This window comes from Azolla caroliniana, unplaced genomic scaffold, assembly GCF_043228905.1.
Source record: "Azolla caroliniana isolate FFs.n. ecotype wild unplaced genomic scaffold, voAzoCaro1.0.p SCAF_17, whole genome shotgun sequence".
Lineage (NCBI taxonomy): Eukaryota > Viridiplantae > Streptophyta > Polypodiopsida > Salviniales > Salviniaceae > Azolla > Azolla caroliniana.
Window position 1 is genome coordinate 6,017,007 of NW_028230452.1, and position 27,649 is coordinate 6,044,655.

The 27,649-nt window shown below is 43.1% G+C and overlaps 1 long non-coding RNA gene across 1 annotated transcript; it reads right to left on the reverse strand.

Annotated features, from left to right (window-relative positions):
• Positions 1–19,429: 19,429 nt before the first annotated feature.
• On the reverse strand, positions 19,430–25,797 carry LOC147853006 (uncharacterized). Its single transcript, XR_015531338.1, has 2 exons — positions 25,361–25,797; positions 19,430–19,664 (listed from the first exon to the last, which is right to left on the reverse strand). It is a non-coding gene; the product is annotated as an uncharacterized LOC147853006 (long non-coding RNA).
• Positions 25,798–27,649: the final 1,852 nt, after the last annotated feature.

The following is a 27,649-nucleotide window of genomic DNA, read 5'->3' on the forward strand; positions in this document are numbered from 1 at the left end:
CCTCCGAGCCGGATGTCGGGCAGTCTCGCTTAGAGAGCCGAAGATTCATGGGGAGCGGGGTTGAAGCAGATTTGGCTGATTGCATGTTGAAGCGTTCCAAGACACGTCCGATATAGTCGGTCTGAGACAAAAAGAGATGTCGTTTATCGCGATGCCGACTAATTTTCATGCCAAGGATGTGTCGTGCCGGACCGAGGTCCTTCATGGCAAACTTCAACCGCAGTTGCCGAACGAGATCGGCAAGTTCGCCCGCGTGGCGTCCAGAAATTAGCATGTCGTCCACGTAAATGATGAGGAAGATGGGTGATCCATCTTGAGCTGTGTTGGTGAGGAGACAATGGTCCTCATCGCTTTTGGAGAAGCCGATCGATTGGATGAAGTCGTCGAACTTCTTGTACCATTGTCGCGGTGCCTGTTTGAGGCCGTATAGACTCTTCCTGAGTCGGCAGACTAGATGTTCTTGGCCAGTTGCCACGAAACCTTTTGGCTGCTCCATATAAATTTCCTCCTCGAGATCACCATGGAGGAAGGCTGTTTTGACATCTAGCTGAATCAGCTCCAAGTTATCGGCTGCCACGACGCCGAGCAGAAAACGAAGGGTTGTCATTTTCACCACTGGTGAAAAAATCTCGTCGAAGTCGACGCCATATTCTTGTCGGAAGCCCTTCGCAACTAATCTGGCCTTGTACTTTGGGGTGGTCGAATCAGACGTCTCTTTTAGTCGATAAACCCACTTGCAAGGAAGAGCACGTCGGTTCCTAGGTAATTCGACCAGATCCCAAGTCTTGTTTGCCCGGATGGAGTGCATTTCCGACTCCATCGCCAGATGCCAGGTGGCCGAATCGACAGATGTCGATGCTTCTTCGTAAGACGTCGGTTCGCCGGCGTCGGTGAAGAAAATTCCAGGAGAATACCTCTCCGGAGGTTGCGACAGTCTCTCGGATCGTCGAGGTATGATTGGACTGGTCGCATCGGGTATCGAGGTCGGATGGTCCGAAACCGAATCATTCGGCTGTGCCGAGTCAGAGTTGTCCGAGTCGGTAGTATAAGGTTCAGCTACCCGTGAAGCTGACCGTGTGTTGAGAGCGGGGCCTTCTTGAAGGGTCGGCACATCGGAGAATGTTACCCTTCGGACTTCGATCGGTTTTTCGACTGATGGATTCATAGTCGACTCGTTGAACACAACGTCCGAACTTCGAACGATTTGTCTGCGTTCGGGGTCCCAGAGTCGGTATCCCATTTCGCCGTCTGATCCATATCCAAGGAAAATGCATTTCCTGGACCGAGGTGCAAGTTTTCGGCGATCATCTTTCGGAATGAGGGCGTACGCCTCGCATCCGAAGATCCTCAGCTTGTCGTAATTCGGCTTACTGCCGATCCATAGTTCCTGAGGAATTTGAAGTCCTAGAGGTCTACTTGGCGACATATTGATTATGTGTACTGTCGTGAGTAGAGCCTCTGCCCAGAAGCCATCCGACAGTCGGGAGTGTTGGAGCATGGAAACTATCCGTTCTTGGATTGTCCGATTCATTCGTTCTGCAATCCCGTTTTGCTCCGGACTGTGTGGTGCCGTAAATTCACGTCGGATGCCGCGTTGTCGGCAGAATTTGACGAATTCTTCGGATTTGAACTCTCCCCCATTGTCTGTCCGAAGGCATTTCAGCTTTCGGTCGGTTTGATTTTCTACCATAGCGAGCCAATCGGTGAAGATCGAGAAGACACGATCTTTGGTGCGAATTGGATAAGCCCACACCTTTCGAGTCGAATCGTCAATAAAACTGACGAAGTAAGAGGCACCGCCTAGAGACTGATGCGGCATTGGGCCACAGACGTCCGAATGGACTAAATCAAGAGGTCTCGTTTCTCTTGGTGCTGATGTCGGGTGTGATGCGGCTGCTTGTTTGCCATACTGGCAATGCTCGCAGAATTGATGGTCGGAGAAGGAGAGTTTGGGGATGTATCCGGCTCTAGATAGATGCGTGATGCCGGCCTTGCTGAGGTGTCCTAATCTTCGGTGCCATAGTGATGACACAGGAATATCCACCAAAAACAGGTTACCCTCTCTGAGCGTAACATGTAACGGATACAGGGAGTGTATCTTGGGTCCTCTAGCAAGCAGGAGGTTCCCCCTGTGGAGTGTCCACCCTCCCGAAGAAAAACCGGCACGAATGCCGTCTTCATCTAGTTGTCCGACTGAGATCAATGGCCTTGAGAGCTCGGGTACATGTCGGACATTGTGAAGTACAAGTGTAGAGCCACCTGCAAGGTTGAGCTCTACTGTGCCGATTCCGATGATGTCACAGTGTTGTGAGTTGCCGACTCGAACTGAGTCGGAGTGACGGACCGTATATTGCCGAAATTGGGATCTATGAGGAGTCACGTGAAATGACGCGCCCGAATCCAAGAGCCATGTGCTCGATTCTTCAGTCGTGAGCAGAACTTCGGATCCGACTGGATTTTCGATTGACAGTATATTCGGGTCGTCCGGTAGTACATCAGCCGAGAAGCTGACGTAATTGATCTCCTCATGCCGGCCACTCTTCTTGTTGTTCTTGTTCTTGAGTGCGCGGCAGTCGGCTTTGATGTGTCCGGGTTTCTTGCAATAGTTGCAGATTCGGTTATCCCGTGACTGGCTCCATCTTCGCTGATTGTTCGGCGGCCGTGAGGAATCTCGTCCTCGTATGTTCGATCGGTCTGTCGAACCTTGTACTACATAAGCGTCGTCTGTTGAGTCTTTGGCAAAAGACTTTCTCCGAGCTGCTTCGGTCAGGATTGCGCTCGTGACTTCGGAGTATTTAACAGCCGTGGTTGACGCGTTGCACACGGTTGTGACGAAAGTTTCCCATGATGAGGGAAGGCTGCTCATGAGTATCATTGCTCTGAGTTCATCCTCGATTGCCGTCCCCTGTGACGAGATTTGGGAGCTTATGCTTTCGTACTCATTGAGGTGTGCTTGAACCGAGTCGGATTCTTTCATCCGCAAGTTGTAGAGGCGCCGGATCAGAAACATCTTCGTTGCGGCGACCTTCTTTTCGTAAGTGTCCGACAGTGTTTTCCACAGTTCGAATGCTGTCGTACACGATTGCACCGTAAAGTATACCGATTCCGATAGGTGCATCCGAATCGTGGCGCGGACGATTCTGTCCAGCTTTTGCCACTCAATTGGTTTGTATCCTTCTGGAGGTTCTTCATTTTCGATGGGATCGATTTGCCCCTTGACTATGAGATAGTCCTGCATTTGCTCCTTCCAGAAGTTGAAGTTCGATCCATCGAACTTTCGTAGACTCATTTCCGACGAGCCGGATGTTGATGCCATCAAATTTGGTTTCGGTTGACGGAGCTCGGTTCGGAGTTGACTACGAACCTTGTTGGAGTGCAGCCGGTTGGCTCACCCGATATCGTTCTAGTCGGATTTGAACCCGAGTCGGTTCGGCTTCGGAACTTGCTCGAGTTGACTCCGGTAGCTTGAGGGACAGAACCGACTGGTCTTCCCGAATGTTGCCGAGTCGGAGTGAGCCCGGTTCGCTTCGGATATATATGCCGAATACCGATTATTGAAACCGATTATCTGGACCGATTCTGCTTCGGTTGACTGCAGCGACGAGAGAGACGGATCCAACTGATCCTCTCGAATGTCGATCAGCCAGATGAAGCACGAATTTGGGGTTGTTGTCTTGAGACCGATCTGCACCGAGTGGTTACAACGAGCGGCGTTTGATTACCTCTTCGGATGCCGTTAAACCGAATGGAGCACGATCGTGTCAATGTTGCACAGGGGGATTTCACCTCGAGCGGTTACGATCACAAGGAACGGAGTACAACCTGCTGGCTTACTCCAAGCAAAGATGATCTAACGCAATGAGATGCAAACCTGGTTTTTCTTCTTCTTCTCTCTTCTTCGAATGACGCAGGAAACCGAATGCAGAGACGACGGCCGACAGCGGATTGAAGGACCGACTACTGTGCAGGCTCTGATACCAGATGTTGGGGACGAGGTCGTCTATGCGGAAGATCAAGAAGCATTCGATCCTTGCTGAGTACCTGCGTATGACAGAATGTAGGTCGTTGCACAGAGAGAGAGAGAGAGAGAGAGAGAGAGAGACACACAAAAAGACTCTTTATTTCACAAAGCAATAATACAACACCCAACCTTACAAAAAGGTTACAAGGTCACTATATATAGTGACCGACTTAGGGCAACTACCCTTTATGCTAATTACATAAATGGCCAAAATGGGATAGTGTGAATACGTCCATTATACACATGTATTCGACAGTTTATACATGGGAGACACAATTTCGAACGCCTTTGTGAAAGGAGAGGTGCATGGGCAAGCCCGAACGCTCAATGTTCAAAGTTTTGAACTTGACGCGTCTCTCTCTCATTGAGTGTAGTCATCCCATACGCACCATTAGGTGCTAAATATAGTTTTCCTTCTTGCTTCTTTCTTCTTTTCGGGGACTTACTTTTTCTCAAACTATCTTTCCCCAATTCTTCAATAGTCCATGTTAAAAATCTGAGGCCTCATCTCTGAGGCTATCTTGGTTCCTCTCATGATTAGCTCGCACTGTCAAGAATTGAACCGACTTTTGACCATCAAGACTCTTCACCCGAGCGAATGTTGCTCCACTAGTGAACACCTTAGTCTCCATCCTTGATGATGATATGTAGGGTTGCCCAAGAATCACCAAATGGGAAGCCGAATCTTGCACAAAAAAGTGTTGGTCGATCTCTACATCCCTGATTGTGACTTGAATGTTGGGACATCCTCCATAAAGATCTTCTATGGCCTTCGTCGCCGCACGAATCTTCCATCCATGGTTTGTGTTGATAGGCCATCTTCCCTTCTTGTAGAAATCCGTCGACATGAGGTTAATCTCTGATCCATGGTCTATAAGAGCCACAACCATCTCTTTCTTCTCTCCAATCTTCACCGGAATTTCCGTTGTCGCTTTCGCCCAATGGGGTCATGTATAATGACTGTCCACTAGATCTTCTTCTTTCTCTTCCGTTCTTGCCATAGTTATGGCATTGGTTGTCACCTTTGTCGAAATTCCCTCTTCCTCATTCGCTGTCGTGCCTTTCGGCGCCAGATCGTTTGCGTGAGTCGGGTGGGAACCGTTGGGGTTTTGGACTAGGAGAAAGAAGAATATGAGATAATGTTAGTTAGGAAGAGATTGTAAGAAGAAGATATGAAACTCGTGAATCCCAGGAGTATAATGTATTAATGGGTAATTAGATTGTAAGAGAGAATTAGATGATAAAATCGTGAATCCCACGAATATTTTGTATTAATCAATCCTTCTAAAAAAAATCAACAACCCTATACATCTTTCTCTCTTCCTTATATAGTGTTGGAAGAGTCTAAGTTTATCACATGCAAGCATCATGTTTTTCCTAACTTTAGTTTTCATGCACACTACATGTGCATGATTAGCTTTCTATCCCATCTTTTCTTTTTAACTCGAGTGTGTATGCATGAATAACTTTTTGTACCATGCATATCTAGAATATTTACATGGGATAAAGTTTAGTATAACTTTAAAATTCATAGTATGCTAGTATAGTGGTAAGGCTGGGTTTGTCAAAGTGGAGGTACAGGGTTTGAATCCTGCCCTATGCACGTAATGAATATTTTTAATATTTTATTTTTATTTATTATATGTACTCTAAATCGGATATAGTGTTTTACATATTTCACGTAGTGTGTGATTCACACTACAACACTCGCCCCCTCCGAACCCACACATCCTCCGGTATGTGCCGAAGTCCCGATGCTTGCTATTCACCTTCATCCAAAGCTTCCTCTGATACTCCCCTTAAGTCGACTATGAGTTGTAATCCACTTTCTTCGCTTTCCGCATCACCGCGATCTTCGTCCAATTGCTCCTCCTTGTCGGTCTTATCTAGGATCACATAGGGTTCTTCATCAGTTCGCTTTTTGAAAATCTTCACCCGTTTCCCGGCTATAGACACTCGTAGTATCGTTCCATCCAACTCGCATAGTCGGTAAGTTCCGTTGTCGAAAACTTTCCAAACCTCGTATGGCCCGAACCACCTTTTCGTGAACTTCCGCATCATTGTATGTTGATGATCCAAACTACTGTCGTAGACAATCATCCAATCTCCTTCTTCAATCTTCCGCGGTCATAGTCGATGCTTTGTGTCGAACCGGCTTTTATTCTGGAATCGCGCTTCTTGTTGTCGGCGTATTGATTCCGCTATGTCTTCCAGTCTTCCCTCTAGTTGTCGTATCCGGACCGCTAGTAGTTCTTCCCGGCTCATCTCTTCCTTCCACGGTAGCACTGTCCATGTCACGATCGTAGTTTCCGTTGGCACTACCGGTGCTTGTCCGGTGCTCTTCCAGTCTTCCCTCTAGTTGTCGTATCCGGACCGCTAGTAGTTCTTCCCAGCTCATCTCTTCCTTCCACGGTAGCACTGTCCATGTCACGATCGTAGTTTCCGTTGGCACTACCGGTGCTTGTCCGGTCATGAGTTCTGCTAGCATGTAACCGGTTACAGAGCTATGCGTCGTCCGATATGCCCATAGTGCATACGGGAGCATCTGCGGCCAATCCTTCACCCTTCCGTCGCATGCTTTGGCAAGTGCTTTGACGATCAGACTATGTCCTCGTTCGATTTTCCCGTTGGCCTCCGGATTGTATGCCGTTGTTAGTGTTAACCGAACTCCATGTTTGGTGAAGAATTCCCTAGCTCTATCAAAGTCAAGTTCTCCCCGATCCGCAATCACTTGTCCTACACACCCGTACCTACAAAACACTTCTTCCAAAAGAAATTGGCATACCGCAGAACACGTTTTCCTCCGTAGCGCTCGACCTTCTACTTGGTTTGTGAGATCTTCCCAAGCTAACGCCAAGTACTTCTTTTGTCTTATCCCGGTTGGCATGGCTACAATGTCGACCATCCATTTGAAGTTGATTGTCGGTGAGAATGTCGGATGTAACTCATCTCGGTGTCGAACCCCGGAGTAGACTTGGCATTTCTCGCAACTTTCCATGAACTCCGCGACATCTTTGTACATATTCTTCCACCAATATCTTTGCTTGATCTTCACAAATGTTGCCCATGTTCCTTGATGTCCAGCCCAATCGGATTCGTGAAATTCGGACATTATCTGGTTTCGTTGCTCTTTTATCCCGACGTGGTATGCCATCCGGTCTTTTCGGCTCCCTCCATATTAATCCATTTTTCAAGAAGAATTTTCGGATTTGCCGCTTCTTACTTCGGATCTCGGCTCTCTTCTCTTTATTATCTGATGAATCCTCAATTTCTTGTAGCATTTTCCCGATCAACAAGCTTTCTCCCTCGTATTCTTCTTCCCAGAAATCTCGGATTATGTTCACCCGGCATATGTGCGACTGATTTCGTCGCGCCTTGTGGTAGCATGCACATCCGGTCTAATCCTATCGGTGTTCACATGGTAGTGATGTCTCGGCTCTCCACGGCTAGTTGGAATTGGTCATACCCGGAGTATAGGTCTCCGATGGAGTATATCGCACATCCGGCAAATGCTTCCGCAAATTCGTCCACTATCGGACCGACTCCGGAGTTCCGGATTGTGACGTTGTTCACCGGTTGCAAGTCTTGGATAAATCGGAGTGACCCATTCTTCTTCGGAACCATAAACCATCGATTTGAGTACGGAGCGTTGGATGGCTCTAGAATCCCCATCGCCACCTTCTCCTTGAGCAAGTCGATGATTTTGGGAATATGCGCCCGCAACACCGAAATCAGCTTCAGGTTCCACGGCACATGGTCAATCGTGAAGATCACCATCGGCTCCACTATCTTTGAATCAACGCAGCCTATCTCCCTTGATGTGAATGCGAACGCTTTGCCATGTTGCTCCAACATCTCACGAAACCGTTCTTCTTCTTTTTGTAAGAGGAAACCACCTCCACCGATCCGAAGTTTCTTTCGGGTCTCATCCGTGAAGGCATGTCCGATATCCACGGACTTCCGAAGTGTCGGATCTCCCGAGACTTCTTTCCTCTTTTGCTCGCTATCGGCGGGTAATGGTCTTGCGGCCGGTTTCACTTTCTTCTCCACGGTCTTGTATTTCGTACTTACCATTGCTTCTTCTTTGCGGAGCGCATCCGGCCCCATTTTCGCAATGATCTCATACATCTTGATTGATTCCACCGGAATTACCCGGTTTCCCTGGCTTGTATCTTCCACGAGCTCTTCAAGTCGTTGTAGCGTGCTCCCATAGAACATTTCTTCGACTATTCCCACGATTTCTTCGTCTTCTTTTATTATTGATGTCGACCGCAACTTATCCTCTACTTTTCGGTATTCTTTCTTCATTACTCCGTGTTGAGAGATCAAGTTCAACTTAGTTTAGTTAGTTAGTCAACACATGTAACTTAGTAGTTACCTAGATAGAATCTAGTTAGTGTGTTGACCATAAAGCCTTAAATAGGATTTCGTACTCGAGTGGGATACATTGTAGATCCACCACTCGACTTACACGTTGTACCTATATTCTCCTAGCACATGTGCACCCTTGCACATGAAACCTATATATACCTCATTGAAGGTATTTTTGTATTTGATGATAGTTGATGATGATAATGCCAATTTAATATACTGACTCATCCCCCATCTTGTGTTATTCATAAGTCTCTCTCTCTCTCTCTCTCTCTCTCTCTCTCTCTCTCTCTCTCTCTCTCTCTCTCTCTCTCTCTCTTCCTCTCACACACATACACACACATATCACATAATCTTCCGCTTATTAACTTAATCACATAATTAGGTACTAATTAACCCTTAATTACTTACCTAATTCTTAACACTCCGGTTACGGCCGTGTACGTAGATGCCCCATCCGGACCGATTCGTACTTGTTTTGCTCCGAGAGTTTTTCCTATGCGGGGTATCAGGGCTTCTCGGACTATCACTTCCCCACTCCGCAACAGTCCGCTCTAAAAATTCATCCTTGTTTGGGACAAGAGCTCTCTCTTGTTCCTTTCCTTATTTTCCGACACAGTTAGGAATTGGACGGATTTCCCTCCGCTTTGGCTCCGAATTCGTGCGAAAGCCGCACCGTTATCGAGCACCTTCATCTCCATTCTTGATGCCGTGATAAATGGTTGCCCGAGGATCACGAAATGTGAAACCTTGTCTTGTATGAAGAAATTTTGGTCGATCTTGGCATCCCCAATCTTCACCGTCACATCCGGACAAGCCGCAAATAGATCTTCCATTCCTTTACTGGCTGCCCGAATCTTCCATCCATGTTTAGTGTTTATAGGCCACTTCCCCTTCCGATAGAACTCCTTGGAGATCAAATTGATCTCTGATCCGTGATCAATCAATGCTAACACGGGCTCTTTGATGTTGCCGATTCGGACCGGAGTCTCCGTAGTTGCACGTGCCCAGTGTGGTTTTGTGTAGTAGGAGTTCGGTATTTCGTCCTCCACTTTAGTGTCATTCATTAAGACGGTATTTGCATTCACCCTTGGAGCATTTTCCTCCGTACTTTGTCTTTTTCTCTTCACGAGATCCACAAGAAGATCGTGGAACTCCTTCTTCGTTATTCCGAATAATTCCCGAAGCGAAAATTCTACCCGGCTATCGACGATTCTCTCTTCGAACACCTTTTTCAAGTCCGTTTGTTGTTCGATGTTCGAGGCAAGCTTGAATGCCGGAATCATCTTTTCTTTTCCCTTCCCTCCGGAGTTCCAGCTTTCCGGTGTCTTTGATGGTCCGGCCACATCATCCGTGCGCCGTCGTTTTTCATCTACATACACTTCATGCAATTGACATAGCGCATGTACGCTATTCTTATCTACGGGGCACTCCCATCCCGTAGCTTCCCAGATACATTCCGCGGCCCTTCGGAGTTCATCATGATCATCTTTCTTCAAAATTTCTAACACTTCCGGCCAAAAAGACACCTTTGCTGTAGATGACTCCCCCACACGTATTCCCGCGGTTGTCGCATAATTGTCTTTCGCCGCGATCTCCTCCTCTAGGACCTTCTTCATGCCGCCTTTCCGGAAGTTCGGTCAGAGTGGCTTCCGAGAATCCATCGAATGAATTTGATTTCCCTCGTAGTAGATAAGATCCCGTCATAACGCCTCCTTGTCCTCGTCGCAATCTCTCCGATCATGTTCGGTGCTATCACACCATATGCATCGACGGTCCATGAACTTGGAACTTGTGGGACGGTCTTCCGTCTTCTTCACCATTGTGATTTTTAGATTCTCCATCTCCTTCAGTAATTGCTCCACCGTGGTTGCGTCGATTCCCTTCTCGGTCGTAGTCTCCCGAGCCCGCGGTTGATCGTCTTCCGTTCCGGATCTCGGTTTCAGAATCGGTTCCGAAACCCTCTTTTCTTCATTGGCAAGCCATTGCCCCTTCTTTGTGTATCGCGCGACAATATCCCGCACACTTTCCCATGTTTCGGTGAGGCCACTCTCGGTAGTCGTGTCCTCTAGAAGCACTCCAGGATCCTTCGGGTCCTAGATGTCTACGGCTCATAAGAACATGATAACTTTGTCCGATGCGAGGATAGCTTGATATCTCGTAGACAACCTCCCAAACCGACTTTCGAATGCCGAAACACATCGACGACCTTCATCCCTTTGTCCGGCGTTTCCACCCAATCTTCAAATCCTCTCCTCGTTGCCTTGGAGGAATCCTCGATGGCGAATGTGATCTTTAGGGCCTCTTCAAACGCTTCCCACGTCGGATTTTGTTGTCGTAGCCCGTGGATACTTGCTTGAAGCCCGTCAGTAGCTACCCGGTTAAAGGATGTCACTTGCAATCCTTCCGAAATCCCGCACCGTATCATTTCCGCCTTGTAGTCCCGAAGATAGCGTGATACGTCCTTTCCGTTGAATTGCCGAATTCATTGCACGAGCCGCTCTATTGCCACTGCTATCTCCGACATCGCACGTTGTTCTTGAAGCATCCGCTCGAACATCATCATCATGTTGTTAGCCTCTTGTTGATTTTCCATCTCCTTGCCACCCGTTTTCACGTCGGGTTCACCACTTGTGTTGTGCCTTTCGGCGTCGGATCGTTTGTGTGAGTCGGGTGGGAACCGCTGGGGTTTTGGACTAGGAGAAAGAAGAATATGAGATAATGTTAGTTAGGAAGAGATTGTAAGAAGAAGATATGAAACTCGTGAATCCCAGGAGTATAATGCATTAATGGGTAATTAGATTGTAAGAGAGAATTAGATGATAAAATCATGAATCCCACGAATATTTTGTATTAATCAATCCTTCTAAAAAAAATCAACAACCCTATACATCTTTCTCTCTTCCTTATATAGTGTTGGAAGAGTCTAAGTTTATCACATGCAAGCATCATGCTTTTCCTAACTTTAGTTTTCATGCACACTGCATGTGCATGATTAGTTTTACTTTAGTTTTCATGCACACTACATGTGCATGATTAGCTTTCTATCCCATCTTTTCTTTTTAACTCGAGTGTGTATGCATGAATAACTTTTTGTACCATGCATATCTAGAATATTTACATGGGATAAAGTTTAGTATAACTTTAAAATTCATAGTATGCTAGTATAGTGGTAAGGCTGGGGTTTGTCTATGTGGAGGTATAGGGTTTGAATCCTGCCCTATGCATGTAATAAATATTTTAAATATTTTATTTTTATTTATTATACCTACTCTAAATCGGATATAGTGTTTTACATATTTCACATAGTGTGTGATTCACACTACGACGCCGCTTGTTGTCTTTTACATTTGATAAGATTGACGATGGTCTCATGGAACTCCTTCTTTGTAATTCCAAGTAGTTCTCTCAATGTAAGATCATTACGGCTATCGAGCACTCTTTCTTCAAGAACCTTTCTTAAGTTAGTTGTTTGTTCAATATCCGACCTTAATTTGTATGTTGGCGTTGATCTATCCTTCCCCTTCTTGGCATTCTCTTCAATGGGTTGAGTTAGTTCCTCGGCTCTCTTATTTGAGCTTCCATCTTCTTGACGTGTGGTCTTGATCATCTCTTCCTTCTTCTTAAAGCTTCTTGTGTCATGTTTCTTAGAAGGGCCTTCATCTAGATCCGTCCTCTTCCACTTCTCATCCACAAACACTTTGTGGGTTTCGCATATGACCTCTGCGGAGATAGTGTTGTTATCAACCAGATCCGCCCACCCAGTAAGGTCTCATACATGAAGGTTGGCTAGCTTTGCATCATCCGAATTAATCTTCCCTCTTTTTTTTCGTATTTGAGGACGATCAGCCAAAACCTCGTTCCCGGTTTAATCATTCCAAGCTTCTCCTTCCCAATTCTTATACCGACGGATGCAGCATAGTGTATAGCTTCGACATGGCTTGCATCGGCCTCATCCATGATTTTCTTTAGGCCCCCCCCTACCGAAATTCACTTGCAAGGGCTTTCGAGTCTCACTTGAGTGTATAATGTTGCCTTCCATGTAGACGAGGTTTTGTCAAATTGCCTCTTGAAGGCTAGCATAATCTTTCCTTGCATGATCAACACTATCACACCATACACATCTATATGGGTCTTTTCCCTTCGGCCCTCTATGACTCATATTAGCTAACGAAACCGCTTCGAATTTTCATGCCAACTCTTCAATGACAGAGTTCTCCATTGCTCTTTTGGTCGGCTCGCTTTGCTTTGTCATCTCAGTTGCTATTGCAACCTTTCTTCTTTGGACTACCGGCCCCACCATGTCGGAATCATCTAGCCATTGACGAAGTTTGTCAAATCGATCACATGCTCTTCTTACCACAACCCAATCCGTTATGAGACCATTGGGTTGTGCTTCATCCTCTAATAGACTACCTAGTTCTCGTCTATCTTTTGCATCCACCACCTTTAAGAAGTACAAAACTTTATCTCCTTCGAGAATTGTTTGGTCGGTTCTCGGGAGACGGTTGTACATTTGGTCAAATTTAGTGTACACTCCCGATGTGTTCATGTTCTTCCCCTTCTTCTCGATCCACTTCATCAACGTATGACGAGTCATCCTCGATACATCTTCAAGCATATATTCAGCCAAAAGCGTCGTTTCAAATCCCACCCATGTTGTTTGGGCGGCTTGAATCTCCCTTATACGTCCTTGTAACCCAATAGCTGCGACACGCTTGAAGCTTGATATTTGCTTCTTTTCGATGACATCATGTTGTTGCATCTTCATCTTTTATGTAGCGAGAAAATCCATAATGTTTCTTCCACCAAATTGATCGGCTATCTCAACGGTTCTGTCGATGGCCTTGTCTAAGCTTGCATCATTATCTCGAGCTCTCATCATATGCTCGACAATAGCCACCAACTTTGCCACTTCATTAGCTTGGGTGTTTGAAGAAGAAGCCATCTTCTAATCTTCTATTTCAAGCACTTGATCTGTCCTACCACCTCTTCACGTTAGGTTCACCACTTTACTATGTCGCGAAAATCCGTCATTATGTGCGGATCATGAGGCGGAACCACCAAAGTTATGGACGGGAAGGAAATAGGGCTTACGCGCACAACACAAGGAAGTCTTACCCAATCAATGCACGAGTATTCGAACGTGTTTGTGAAAAGGAGAGGTGATGGGCAAGCCCGAATCAACCCCTAGTCACAAGGCAAACGAATGCACGTGAGGAAGGCTTACACATGGACACACAAGGAAAAGGCTTACTTACACACACGAGAGACAGAGTTTTGAATGCCTTTGTGAAAAGAGAGGTGCATGGGCAAAAGCCCGAACGCTCCCTTGTTACAAAACATGCGAACACACAAGCAAGGTTTATACACAGGAGACACAATATCGAACTCCTTTGTGAAAGGAGAGGTGCATGGGCAAGCCCAAACACTCCCTTGCCACAAGTCGCATGAACACACAAGCAAGGTTTACACACGGGAGACACAATTTCAAACGCATTTGTGAAAGGAGAGGTGCATGGGCAAGCCCGAACGCTCCCTTGCCACAAGTTGCACGAACACACAAGCAAGGTTTACACACGGGAGACACAATTTCAAACACCTTTGTGAAAGGAGAGGTGCATGGGCAAGCCCAAACGCTCCCTTGCCACAAGTCGCACGAACACACAAGTAAGATTTACACTAACACGCAATACACGATTTCGAACACCTTTGTGAAAGGAGAGGTGCATGGGCAAGCCCAAACGCTCCCTTACCACAAGTTGCACGAACACACAAGCAAGATTTACACTAACACGCAGGACACGTAAGTTTGAATGCCTTTGTGAAAGGAGAGGTGCATGGGCAAGCCCGAAACACTCCCTTGTCACAAGACACACAAACAAATAAGCACAGATGACAATAACAAATAAGCACAATCAAGATCTACACATAAGACAAGTAGATGAAAGAAAACATTAGTTTATATCAATATAATAGATTCCTTTATAATATAAGAATCATGTTACAATGGATTGGATGCGTATATGAAGGATTGTTTATAAATGAATGGGGGAAGAGAGGTGGAGTATAGAAGGAGATTCTTTGTTGATGATGCCTCTCGATGTTGTTGATCCTTCTTCTTCCGCTTTCCAATTGAGTAGAGCTTCCGCGTTCCTTCTCCCTCCCCCCCCCCCCTTCTTCACTAGAATAGGCTCTTATTTATAGGTGTAGGATTGCTTGCCTTTTTCCCCTAAAAAAAAACTTGTCTATATGAGTCGACTTTTCTTTTCCTCACTATTTTTGTTTTCTAACCCCAAATTTCACATGCAAGATATTCTTGGAAAGATCTTTGGGTTAGCTTTCTTATGTATCTTTTCTTTTCTAATTTGGACATTTGACGAGGAAATTATGAGCTTTTTACTCGAGCGCTCTCCTCATATCCACGGCTAGCTTTTCTTTTACCATCTTTTTCTCTATTTTTGTCTACTTTCGAAAACCTCTTCTAACTTTTTATCCTTTCATTTATTACTATAGTTGACTTAAGAAATTTAGTTTATTTGGACCACTATTTTATTCTCTTTTGAGGGTGGTTTCACACTATGTGTCGAAAACATCACGACACCGGCCTAGGAACAAGCAACAAGGAGAGTAATGTAATGCTTCACATCTAGTGTCGAAGATCAACAACTCAACTACATCCACGACGCCAAGATGCCAAAGGATGCTTGGGCAAATCTGAAGAAGCTTTTTGCCGCAAATACAATGGCCAGGAAATTACAGCTCAGGCAGGAGCTGAGCAATGTCCGATAGAGAGATATGTCGGTGGCCAACTATACCTCCACGATAAAGGAGATCTGTGACTCTCTTGCGTCTGTCAACATAATGGTGGAAGAAGACAAGATGGTGCAAGTTTGCCTCGAAGGCCTAACGTCTAAGTTCGGATGATTCCGAAGGGTGGTCTCCACGAGAGAGAATACGTCATCGTTCTTCGAGCTACAATCAATGTTGCTCGTTGACGAAAACCACACGTGTGCATCGACAAGCACGCACAGCAACAACAAGATGTTGTACACGGAGGCAAATCAACATGCAGTGGAGGCGGTAGACAAGAGCAAAACCATTGTCATAATAGAAATGCTTACAGTAGTTCGGAACCCTCCACGAGCAGGGGGAATCATGACGGTGCTGGAAGTTGGCAAGGAAAGATCGTGACGGATTGTTGGTATTGTGGCTAAAAGGGCCACATAGAGAACGAGTGTTGGAAGAAGCGTGCCAATTCGAACTGGGCCGAGGTGACGTAGATAAGCGTCAAAGATCGCACTACGTTGAAGGCTCAAGGCAAGCTGGAACAGACCCTACCTTCTTCATGAAGCACTAAAAGCGAACTCGATGGAGGCAAGCACCTCAAAGTCAAACGAGGTGTGGTACATGGATTCCGGAGCATCAAACCATATGACAAATTACAAGGAGTGGTTCTTGATGCTAGAGAAGCCGGAACAGTCGAGGGTCGTCGAAACTGGCGATGACACCCCTCACCCCATCGAACATATCAGAGATGTCCCTCTTAGGCATGTTGGTTAGAGAGGAATCATGAGAAATTTCTAGCATGTGCCAACAATCAACAAGAACTTGGTGTTGGTCGGACAAATTGTCGATCAGGGCATGCAAGTTTGATTTACTCACCTCGACTGCTTCATAGAGGAAGAAGGTCGGATTATTGAGCAAGGGCGCTGAGAAGGGAGGAGGTTTATCCTTGAGATGAATGACGTTGGAGCCGCTATGTTCGCGCAAGGGCAAAAGGTCAAATTAGATATCAACCTGTGGCACAGGTGGTTCGGCCATGTCAACTTCCCGCGGCTTCGAGAAATGTAGACAAAGAACATAGTTTTCGGTTTGCTAAATTTAGTGCTCAAAATGGCCAAGTCTGCGAAGCCTATCAACTCAGGAAGTAGCACCGACTTCCACTCCCCAACGAGCTTAATCGGAGCTGTAACAAGCTCGATTTGATCCATTCGGATGTGTAGAGGCCGACGTAGAATGTGAGTATCGGTGGGAGTCGTTACTTCGTAACCTTCATCGATGACTACACTCAACACACCTAGACATGCTTGATCGAGAAGAAAAGCGAAGTCTTCTCCTGTTTTCTCAAGGTGAAGAGCCTTGTTGAACGGGAGACCAGAAAGAAGATCAAGTGCCTAAGGTCTTATGGTAGAAAAGAGTACTTTTCCAACCAATTCTCAAGCTATCTGCAAAAGGAGGGAATTTGGCGCGAATTCTACTACAGATACACACAGGAACAAAACAGTGTGGCCAAGCGGAAGAATCGGACAATTGAGGAAGTGGCAAGGGCAATGCTCGAGGAGAAGAGCATGCCCAAGTTCTATTGGGTTGAAGCGATCAGCACAACCATGTACCTTCAGAATCGGACATCTGCAGCTAGAGGAAAAGTGTTGCCACACAAGTTGTACTTCGGGAAGAAGTCAAACTTGGCACACTTGAGGGTGTTCGGCAACATAGCATATGTGCATGTGTCGAAGGAGAAGTGGAGGAAGCTAGACGCCAAAGCGGAGAAGTGTAGCTTAGTCGGCTACTTGGACATGCAGAAGGGTTATAAGTGTTATAACGCTCGAACAAAACAGGTTCGAGTTAGTCGAGATGTCGTATTCGATGAATCGGCTTCATTGTACTTGCCTCCATCTCCAACTTCCATTAACTCCATTCCGAATTCAGAAGATGAGGCCAGTGAGGCCGAGATGCCCCTGGATGAAGAAGAAGTTGGAGCGGGAACGAATCAGAGACAACTGATTTGGTCGAGAGGCATGGTTAGGACGAGCTGAATTGTATGAAGGTCAAGTGGACAAAAAGGTAGCCGAAGCCGACACCAATACGGAGGAGCCGACAAGTCAAGGGGTGCCAATGCCACAATAGCGAGGAAGTCGATAAGGGCCTGAAGAGCAGATGAGCCGACCGCAGGTGTCGAGGTGCGCGAAACCAGACGAGTCAAAGAGTGTCAGACCAGAGAAGTCGTGGAACGTTGTCGTGAGGATTTTCAGCCATGGTGGGAAAACCCAAGTGAGACGAATAAAACGAGATGTGCAACATTGCACATACTTAGAGAATTTGTAACATAGGAGTAAATAAACAAATGTAAAGTGTAAGGTGTTAAAGTGTTCTACGAAAATTTGTTAAGTGTAAATGTGATGTGCACATGCGCAAGTAGAAAAGGGCAGTACATGGGAGTATGAATGTAGTGGGTAGTGGCATTGAATGTGTAAGGGGAGAGAGTTAAAGGCCCATCAATCTAAGACCAAGGGAGATATTCCCCATTAAAAGAAGGGGATTTGACTCATCTTTAAGAAATGTGCCTCACCCCTTACTACTATAAAAGGGAGTGACGGGTCACTTTTGAGGGGGTCACCATTTTATCATTTTGGGGGTAGACCATTAGGGTTTTAGTTATTCTTATCCCTTTTCGTTTTAGGGTATTGCTTCGAGGTTCCACTCTCTATTATTTCCTTTCATTAGGGTTTTCTTCTTCTTTTCCCCCTATCTGGTTAGGGTTTCATCTAGAGGGTTTACATTCGGCCTACGCGGCCATGGTTGTAATTCATGTGGTGTTTTTGTAATATAATCATTCGATGAATCTTGTATTCTCTTGTCTCTAATCTTAATCTCTCCAATCTTAACCTCTCGAGTCTTAATCTTTCTCGTCCTTCTCAGTTGAACTCCCAAGCTTCTCTCCCTTCTCTTACTCCCTAGTCCAAGACCCCCGTGGTCCCGCCATTTCCGACACGCATGCGCGGATTTCTGCAACAACGTAGGATCAAACCGAACGATGAGCGCGAGCAAGGCTTGAAGACACCAAGAGAAGCAAGAGGCTAAAACCAATTGGATCTGACACATCGGGACCGCAAGTTGAGCTTGAGGTGGAGTGTTAAGCGAGCAAGCTCAACTTGGGACGATCAATGAAAAAAGTCAAGAATCATAATTGGATGGAAACCAATCGGTTAGGCTTGGATTGATTGAATAAACCAAGAGCCCGATCGGTTAGGCCGAGTCGAATGGAATTTGAGAGGCCGTTAGGGGCTTATATTCTTATTTTAGTAAATATGAAGGAATATTATAGGCAATTTAGTGTTAGGCTCATTCATGAACATCAAAGTACTGATAGTACTTATGTCAGCCCATTCATCATTGTTTGTATAAAAAGTGATTAGTAAGCACATTATATGTACATAGAACATTTTGCTAATAGAAGTTTTGTTGTTCACTCTATTTTTGTTTCTCTCTCGCTGTGTATTTCTGTTTTGTGTTTTTACTTAAATGTTGTATTTCCAAATAACCAACTATGTATTCTATGCTTTGTCTACCGCTTCCGCACGTAATCTTTTACATAGTAGTATAGCCAATAATTTAGTGACAACTTTTAAATCTATTTCAAATGCTCCTACCATAGATAGATTGGACCATTCCACTACAACCTATCATGTTTTGGAAAAACATTCCTTTGGTTCCTACATGGCTATATTTACTTTACTCAATACACACATTTGTATATGTATGGTTCACAGAAATTGCGAAGTTCCAATGCTTAAGTAGTCCCAACACAAAATTAATCTCATTTGTTATACATTGCTCTCCCTCTCTTTGGTTGACAGCTTGATTGTTTTTACACTATAGCATAGGAATCCAAAAACTAAGAGACCAAGTTTAATCTTCATCAGTGGCTTGGCACCTCAATCATATTGGTCTCCCATGGATAGATGGTAATAATTTATCTCTCAATCCTGTGGCATGAGAATCCACATTTTCAGCACAAAGGGATATACTTGCAATACAGGTTAAGTATGTTCACATATTTTATACTCCATGCAAATAATGTGGCATCAATATTTTTATTACTGTATTCCACAAGCATGATAAAATAACCAAATTCTAGATAAATACAAATTATGTTAAACATAACTAGAGATCAACAATCCACCTTCATCTGGTCAATTATGATCACATCATTGTATGGTATTGCCTTACTAAGTTCTAGTTCAAAACAACATGTCTAAAAATCTCATATAGTAACATGTCTTTCAATATTAAGTTTATACAATGTCCATCAATCTCACAAACCATATAGATCCTAGAACATACATCATGTTGAACAAATTTCTCAACCCTGAGATAAACACTTCTTTCAAAAAGCAATAATGAATATTCTGTAATATTAAGTAGCACTTAGAACTGTTTGGACATCCATCAATAAGCTTCAAGATTAAGTCCAAATTCACTATGTTAACTGCACAACATCCAGCAACATACGAGTTAAAATGACATGGGGTTTATACATATACATACATACATACATACATATATATACACACATTGGCCTCTATTGTTCTATCTAATCTTTCCCTCTCTCACATTAGGATGAAGTGCAAGAAAACAACGTCAAATCATAAAGAAGATTTAAAAAGTCATTTACAAGAGATACATGGTTATTCTAGATCCGTAAGGTCATAGCAAAACAAATATTTACAGAAAAATACATGCAATGAACTGTTGTTGAATCATATTTATTATGAGAACATTACACCTTTGCTTATGCTGTCTTATTTAGTGCGAATTTCTCTCTTGATTTAATCACAAATTAGAAATTTCCCAACAGTACTCGATACATAAGTGGCTACACAGATTTGGGGCAGAAAACTCACGTTGGATCAGCTTTGTCACTACGTATAATATAATTTGTTCTATCAATGTCATGATCTAAAGCAAATTTATATACTTGCAAATAACCAGGTAACTCCTAGGGTATACTTATCGACGTATCCATGCCAGACTAATTTGGCTAATGAGAAATAACCAATGGTCAGGTGACTTACTAGACTAAATTGGCTGAAGAAGTTACTGATAAACAATGTTTTAAAATTGACCAACTCTTGGGCATTTGGTTACCTTTAACCACCTTCCTAGACCATCTATGAGCTGTGTTGTAGGTTAAATGACACATGTGCAATATGGGTGTGATTGTTGGTGATCTTGCACAATTGGAAGGTCTACTCCCATTTGATGAGACATTGATCAACTGCATCAGCAGTCTGAGCTGAAACACCAACTGCATATTTCAGTGGTTTCAATCCTTTATGGAATACTTGGGTTTAAGGGATCCTCGTGGGATGTTAATGGGCTTAGGATTGAGTTGTAGTACGCCAAGTGCCTCAAAATTTTGAGCAATATGAGAGACATGTCAGATATGGCCAAGAGAAATATCTGATCCACTGTGATCGCCACTTCCACGTTGCCCGTCATCGAACAATGTTCGGGAGTTGACATAATTTTTATGGTTTTCCAGGTTTTACCACAAATTCATCCACACATATGCTTTCTCCGTTACACCTTTGGCAGATTTGTTGAAGTTCAATGTGGTCTAAGATTGGATACTGCACATCTTAGACATTGATGCTAATGGCGTAGCTATAGAGGTCATCCTCATTCAACAAAATAGACCCATCGCTTTCAAGAGCAAGAAGATTTCTGTGCAGAGGAGGAAGTGGCCCACACATTGGCTAGAGCCGTATGTAACATTCATGCACTCAAGACATGATGTCACTACCTGTATGGAGCTGAACTCAAAACCTTGACCTAGCATGCCACTTTGAAGTTCTTCTACACTTAATTGGAACTCAGGGGTCACCAAGGTTGATGGGTGCAACTCATGGAAGAGTTCCACATGGAAATTGGGTATCATAGAGGGAAAGATACCATAGAATTAAAGTTTTGTCTAGACATGTGTGCACTAAATGAGTTTCAATATATTCGAAAGTGAAATGCCACATGCTCACAATAAGCTTAGAAAATGCACACATCTATTTAGAATAACTGGTCCTAGGCTAGGAATTGTGAGTTTTAGACTGTGAGGTCGATGCAAGGAGTGTGAGTGGTATACAATCGGTGGGTGTGTGTGAGAGGGAGAGTGTTAGCTAAAGAATACAAATGTGTGTGTGTGAGAGAGAGAGATACACTAAAAACTAATTCATATTAAGAAACTTAAAAGGTAATACAAAGAAATGGTCGATGTGAGAGCAGCTCTTTATTAGACCACCACCCTCAAAGTTCCCTGTTGAGCAAAGATTTAATTAGAATAACTGGTCCTAACTGGTCCTAGGCTAGCAGCACAGAAAATACTAGTGAGAGTAGCTCTTTATTAGACCACCACCCTCAAAGTTCCCTGACGAGCTAGGATTTCTCAAGAAAGAAAGAAATATACATTAATGTCTTTTAAGAGGCCAAAACAGCCTATACGACCAAACAAGAGACTACATCTAAAATGTTGTCTTGTGTTTGAGAACAACAAACCAAAATAAATGTTGCTAAGTAATAAAAAGTAAATAAGATAAAAAGTGACTAAAAAATATTGTTATCGGCAAATGTAAGATTCTCAAGTCAGATATATTGTAATTTTTGTCTTTGAAAAATCTCTAGCATATGTTGATTCAGAATTACGAGGTCTCTGAGGCCAGCGAAGCACCTGACCTTATAATTCTAGTTAAGAGGAAAAACAATACTTACCATAAGTGTATTGATTATTGTGCTCTGAGTAAAATTACATTTAAGGATCTTGATCCTATACCTCTTGTTAACATTTTAGTATGTAATTGGTAATGCTGAAGTATTTAGCATAAATATTTCAGCATTATGAAAAGATATGTCTGACTTCAGCATTATGAAAAGATTTGATTTCAAAAGTGGCTATCATCAAATAGGAATTTATCAGAAAAGATATGCCCAAGAAAACATTTCACATTATGAACATCTAGTTATATACCCAAGACAACATTTTACACCCATTATGAATATATAGTTTTACCATTCAGTCTTAATGAAAATATGTCTGATATTAGGTAATTTTGTTGTTGACTTTGTGGATAATAAACTAGTCTTAAGCAAAACCCGAGAGAAACTCGTTAATCCCAGAGCATCTAATGTTCCTAACAATGTGATACCTCATATCAGGTAAGTCTTTGACCCTTCTGACTCACACAAGGACCACCAAATTTTGGCCAATACCTGGTACATATGCTGATACTTCAAACTTGGAGATTAATCGAACTCTGGCGATTTTATCAAGTATAAAACAACCTTCCTGTGCCAGAAGGTTATTGAATACTTAGGCCACATAATATTTGATAATGGGGTGAGGATGGATCCTTCACAGGTTTCCATAATTCTGAGTTGGCTGACAATGCACAATGTCTCAGTTGCGATCTTTTCCAGGGCTTTCCAAGTTTTATCGAAAATTCATCCAAAGATCTGCTCCCCTAGTAATGGTCTTTGTTGTCCAATGTGGTCCATTATCAGGCTCCTGCTAGGCAGCAAGCATTTGATCAACTGAAGAAAGTTGTAGCATCTACATCTGTGTTTGAAGTGGATGACCTACAATTACTATGAATCATAGAGATTGCTGCTAGTGATGTAGTTCTAGGAGCTGTCCCTATTCGACAAGATAGACCAATTGCTTTGAAGAGCAGGAAGCTCCATGCACTGAAGAACTGGCCCGTGCATGAGCTAGAGTTAATAAGTAATCATTTTGGCACTGAAGACATGACGCTGCTACTTATATGGAGCCGAATTCAAGATCTTAACTGATTAAGCCACTTTGAAGTGCATTTGTTGATGAATTATCGTTAAGGGAAAGATGGGGTGGTAGCGGATGCTTTGTTTAGCTTGCCAACCAAATGAGTATCAGTATAGTTGAAAGTGAGACATCACATGTTATATGGGATGCTCACAAAGTAGACTAATTTATTTAAAATAAGTGGTTCAAGGCTAGCCGAATTAAGAATGCTAATGAGCAGGCCTTCTGTTAGACCACCGCCAAAAGTTCTTCATTGAGCAAGGACTGCTCAAGCAAAATGGAAAAATATGTGTGCTATAGCTTCCCTGTTCATTATGCTTGACCAATTAACTAAAATAGCACACTTTACTCCCACTACTATTCAACGTATGTTTCACATACATGGTTTACTGGAAACTATTTTCTTGGACTCAAACATTTGTTTCATAGAACGGTTTTGGACTAGTTTGCTTCCAAAACTAGGCAATAAATTGAAGTTTAGTTGATGACCAATGGTTAGTTAGAAACGGTTAACCAAATATTGGAAGATATGTTTCGGAAATATGTGTTTGTCCATCAGATAGACTAGGAAAGTTATTTGTCATTACTTAGTTTGCGTATAATTCAGGGAACCATTTAATGACTAAATTTTTCCTGTTTGTGATAAATTCTGGGTTCGCCTAGCTTTTCCATATTCAATTTGATTGAGTAATCGTAATCCAAGTGCCTCAAGTTATTTGAAGTATAAAAGAAGACATGTTTGATATGCCTAAGAGAAACATTCAATCCAATATGTACAGAGCGGAGTGTTTTGCCAGCACGAAACATACTCCAACATCCTAGGTGGTAGGAGCATGCGTGTATTTGTTGATCAACTAGCACAAGATACAAACACTATCTTATGTTCCACATTTCTACAAGGCAACAAACAAGTAGGCGACTAAGATCAATATAGTCTTATGTAATGTTTGCATTAACCTACAAGGCAATTAACCACACTATCTTGAGAAGCTTAGTCGCATTGACAAGGGTTAGTTTTCAGCATATCAATAGAACCACTAATAAGATCACGGTTGCCTTCCTGATTGAACTGAAATCGATCAATGGCTTCTTACATGTGTGCCACATTTTCCCCAGAATGACATTTAAGCATAATAGCTTGGATCATGAACAGAAGTGTGCAAGATTCATGAGATAATAAATATGAAAGACTGTGCTCATCAATGTGACTAACCTGCTGAAGATAGGTTGTAAGTCTATGTTCTTTAGATCTCATGTAGTAACAAACATAAAGGTTGTCTGCCCACACCGACAGACATCTTGAAATGGTCCATGACACTTTTGGCTCAGAAATATCATCCCTCTCAAAGGATATGTCAAACAAATTTCCCTTTAGCCCTTAACCTTTTGCCCTCAAACGTTCACCCATGTTAAGGATTATGATAGGGGTCATCCTCTCATGATTGTGACAATGTGACATCTATCTTCAACATAAAGGAGAAAAAGTAAAACTTAACTCCAACACATAAGTGGTACCATTGCTACTTCCCATTCTAAATGAAAAACCTTACAATTACTATATCTTTAAATTCTTTAAGGGCTACAACACAATTACAGAAGAAAAAAACTCGTCTTTGAAATACCATGTCTTTCCTGTCATAAATAACAAACATCCTTAAAACACAGTTACAGCCAAACCTTTTCTCAAAATAGAAGAAATTGCAAAGGACATTCAAGACTCAAGAGAAACCCATGTATACACAGGTTGCAAATACTGTAACAGACAATGTTTTTTGTATCCACAAAAAAATGTGACGAACGAATGTCAAAAGGCATGCAAGATTCAGAGAAATCCATGGATTTATAGAGCACAAGAAATTTGTGAAAAAGACTGTTCGTGCGAGAAAAATGAGTGTCATCCAGGACAGTCAGGATTCAAAGATATTCTATGGATTCTTGGATTTCAAAGGCTATTAAAACAAAAAGTTGTTATCGTGACCAAAGGCCTCGAACTTAGTAGAAAATCATGGATCTTAATACTAGAAATTCGTTTTACGTGAAAAGACTACTGGTGAACGCGTCAAACTGAATGATTCATAGGAATGCATGGATTGACAGAGGCAAAAGTGAAAAAAAGCGGAAGAGAAGAGGGAACAATTCCATAAAAAGTAATGAAGACGTGAGGGATTCATAGAAATCCATGGATCACAGACGATACAAGAAAAGAAGAAGTGGGAGGAAAGAGAAAACAAATGCATTAACTAGAAAGAAAACCCCCAAAAATTCATAGACAGACCATGGATTTCACAAGACGAAATTTACAAAAGAACAAAGACAGGAACGGGCGAAGACATACTTTTCGAGCATGAGAAACGAACCTTTGTTGATAATCTCTGGTGTGCGACATTCCAAAGAAGCTAAGCGATGTCAGAGTCGTCGAAGTCATCATCGAAGGAGTTGAAGAAATCGGAGTCGAGGGGGCGAGAGTCAGGGATGGAGTCAGAGAAGAAGTCGGTGGCGTCGTTGTTGTCGAGGTCGAGCTCCATAGCCGCAGTAGATGCGGAAGCAGATGCAGAAGGGATGGCAGCAGCAGCAGAAGCGGACGAAGAAGAAGAAGAAGAAGAAGAAGAAGACGAAGAAGGTGCAACAGAAGGAAGGATTGTGGAAACGGCGGCGGCGGCAGAAGAAGAAGAATCGTCCATCTCTCCCAGCGATGGCGGCTTCATCTCCGTGCTGCTTCTTTCTTTCTGCTGCCTCGTCTCAGTCTGTCTGTCTTCTTCTTACTTCTTCTTCTTCTTCTTCTTCTTCTTCTTTCCTTTTTTGGCAGGGGACAGTTTGCCTATTTAGGAAAGCCTACCATTTGAGTAGGGGGGCACCTTGGGTCTAAGGTCTTGGGTTCGGATCCAACTTTCAGCACATGTATGCATTACTATACTTCTTCAAAAGCTACATTAGCCACATTGGCATGGGCATTTGTGAACCGAACAAATCTTGGATCCCGAGTATACTGCGAAGCAGCTCCCCTCCTATAATTCTCCGAAGAACTGTATGCGCGATCAGGCCGCAATGATTTCCACACACAGACAAACTCGCGGATTCAACCTCAAGGGCATGCAATTTATTCCCCAGTCAAACGAATGAATGAATAGGGCTTCGTTTGCAATGACAAGGATCGCTCGCTGGACCCAACCTGTAGATCGATTCCGATGACAAGCAACAATGAATCATGAACTACCCCACCTTACATGATTGTCGCCCTTCATGTCACAGTTTCCTCGACTTTTCCAATTATGTAAATTGCCACAAAAAGAAATGGTTTCAGCCAACTCCACCCATAACACCTAATACCTATACCTTATGTACTCTTATATAGCTTGGAAATGGGGCTTCTTCTCCTCTCAACTCCATGTATGCAAAAGCCCAATCAAATGGAGATCTTACACAACTCCAATCAAAGAGACATCCATGTTGTATTGATTACCTTCTCACCCATTCTTGTTGTTGGGCAAGAAGCAGCCCAATGCCTACTATTCTTGTTGTTTGGCAAGAAGCAACTCAATGCCTACTCGACTCCGTATATGCCAAAAGCCAATCACATGGAGTTCTTTTACAACTCCAATCAAAGAGATATCCACATTGTATACCTTGCCTTCTAAGCCATTCTTGTGATTGGGCAAGAAGCAACTTAATGCCTACTTATCTCTAGTTCAATTGGGTGAAAGAATCTTGTTCCATTAGCATCCCTCAAAGGCACAACCCAACTATACCTTAGCTCTCAATGTTGATCGAGATTTCGTACCCACCTTAATTACATGATGTTCAACAAGATACAAGATTTTGGAATTCTCACAAATTTATAACTTTTTCCTCTTTCCACATATTTCCCTCAATCATTTTATGATAAATATCTTGTGTTGATATTTTGGAGATATTTCTCTATTCCCAACAAATGTTTCATCAAGCTTTTGTGATTGTTCATTCAAATCTAGGATTGGGCCTTAACAATATTAAGGCACCCTATAATGTATGCCTATTAATCATTTCTACGTAGACCTAAACCCTGAACCCTAAATGTCATTAATCATTTCTATGTGACTAGCATGGCATCTTGCATTGGCTACTTCCTGGCATATCCAATTACAACGGGACTACTTCCTACTCCAACTCATTCGCATAATCAATTGCCATCTATACGTTCAGAATATTTTGCAAACGATCTTTCTTTGCCATCTATCAATTGCCATCTATGGTGGATAATAGAAGGAAAAGCTTTTACATAAATATAACCTATTAGCTAGTTTTTTTGCAAAATTCTCGTAAATTCTCCTTATCAAAGAAATAGGCCTCCATTGAACAAAGGATATTCAAGGAGGCAACTTTCACAAAAGCTTATCTAAACCAATCTCCTAACAATGAGGTATGTCCCTAATGTCCAAACTTTTTGAAACAACATTGTGAGTGGCCCATTTAACTATACCACATATTTCTTAAACAACTCATTTGTTAATCCCTCCCAACCTAGTTTCTTGCACTTCATCCTTTTGCAAAATCCAATGTCTTGGCATCAAACAACAATGTCAAAAAACTCTTCTTGCAAAGATACGAACAACTCTTTTTTCAAAGAATTACAATGCTCCCTATTAGATGATGGTGCCCATATAAATAAG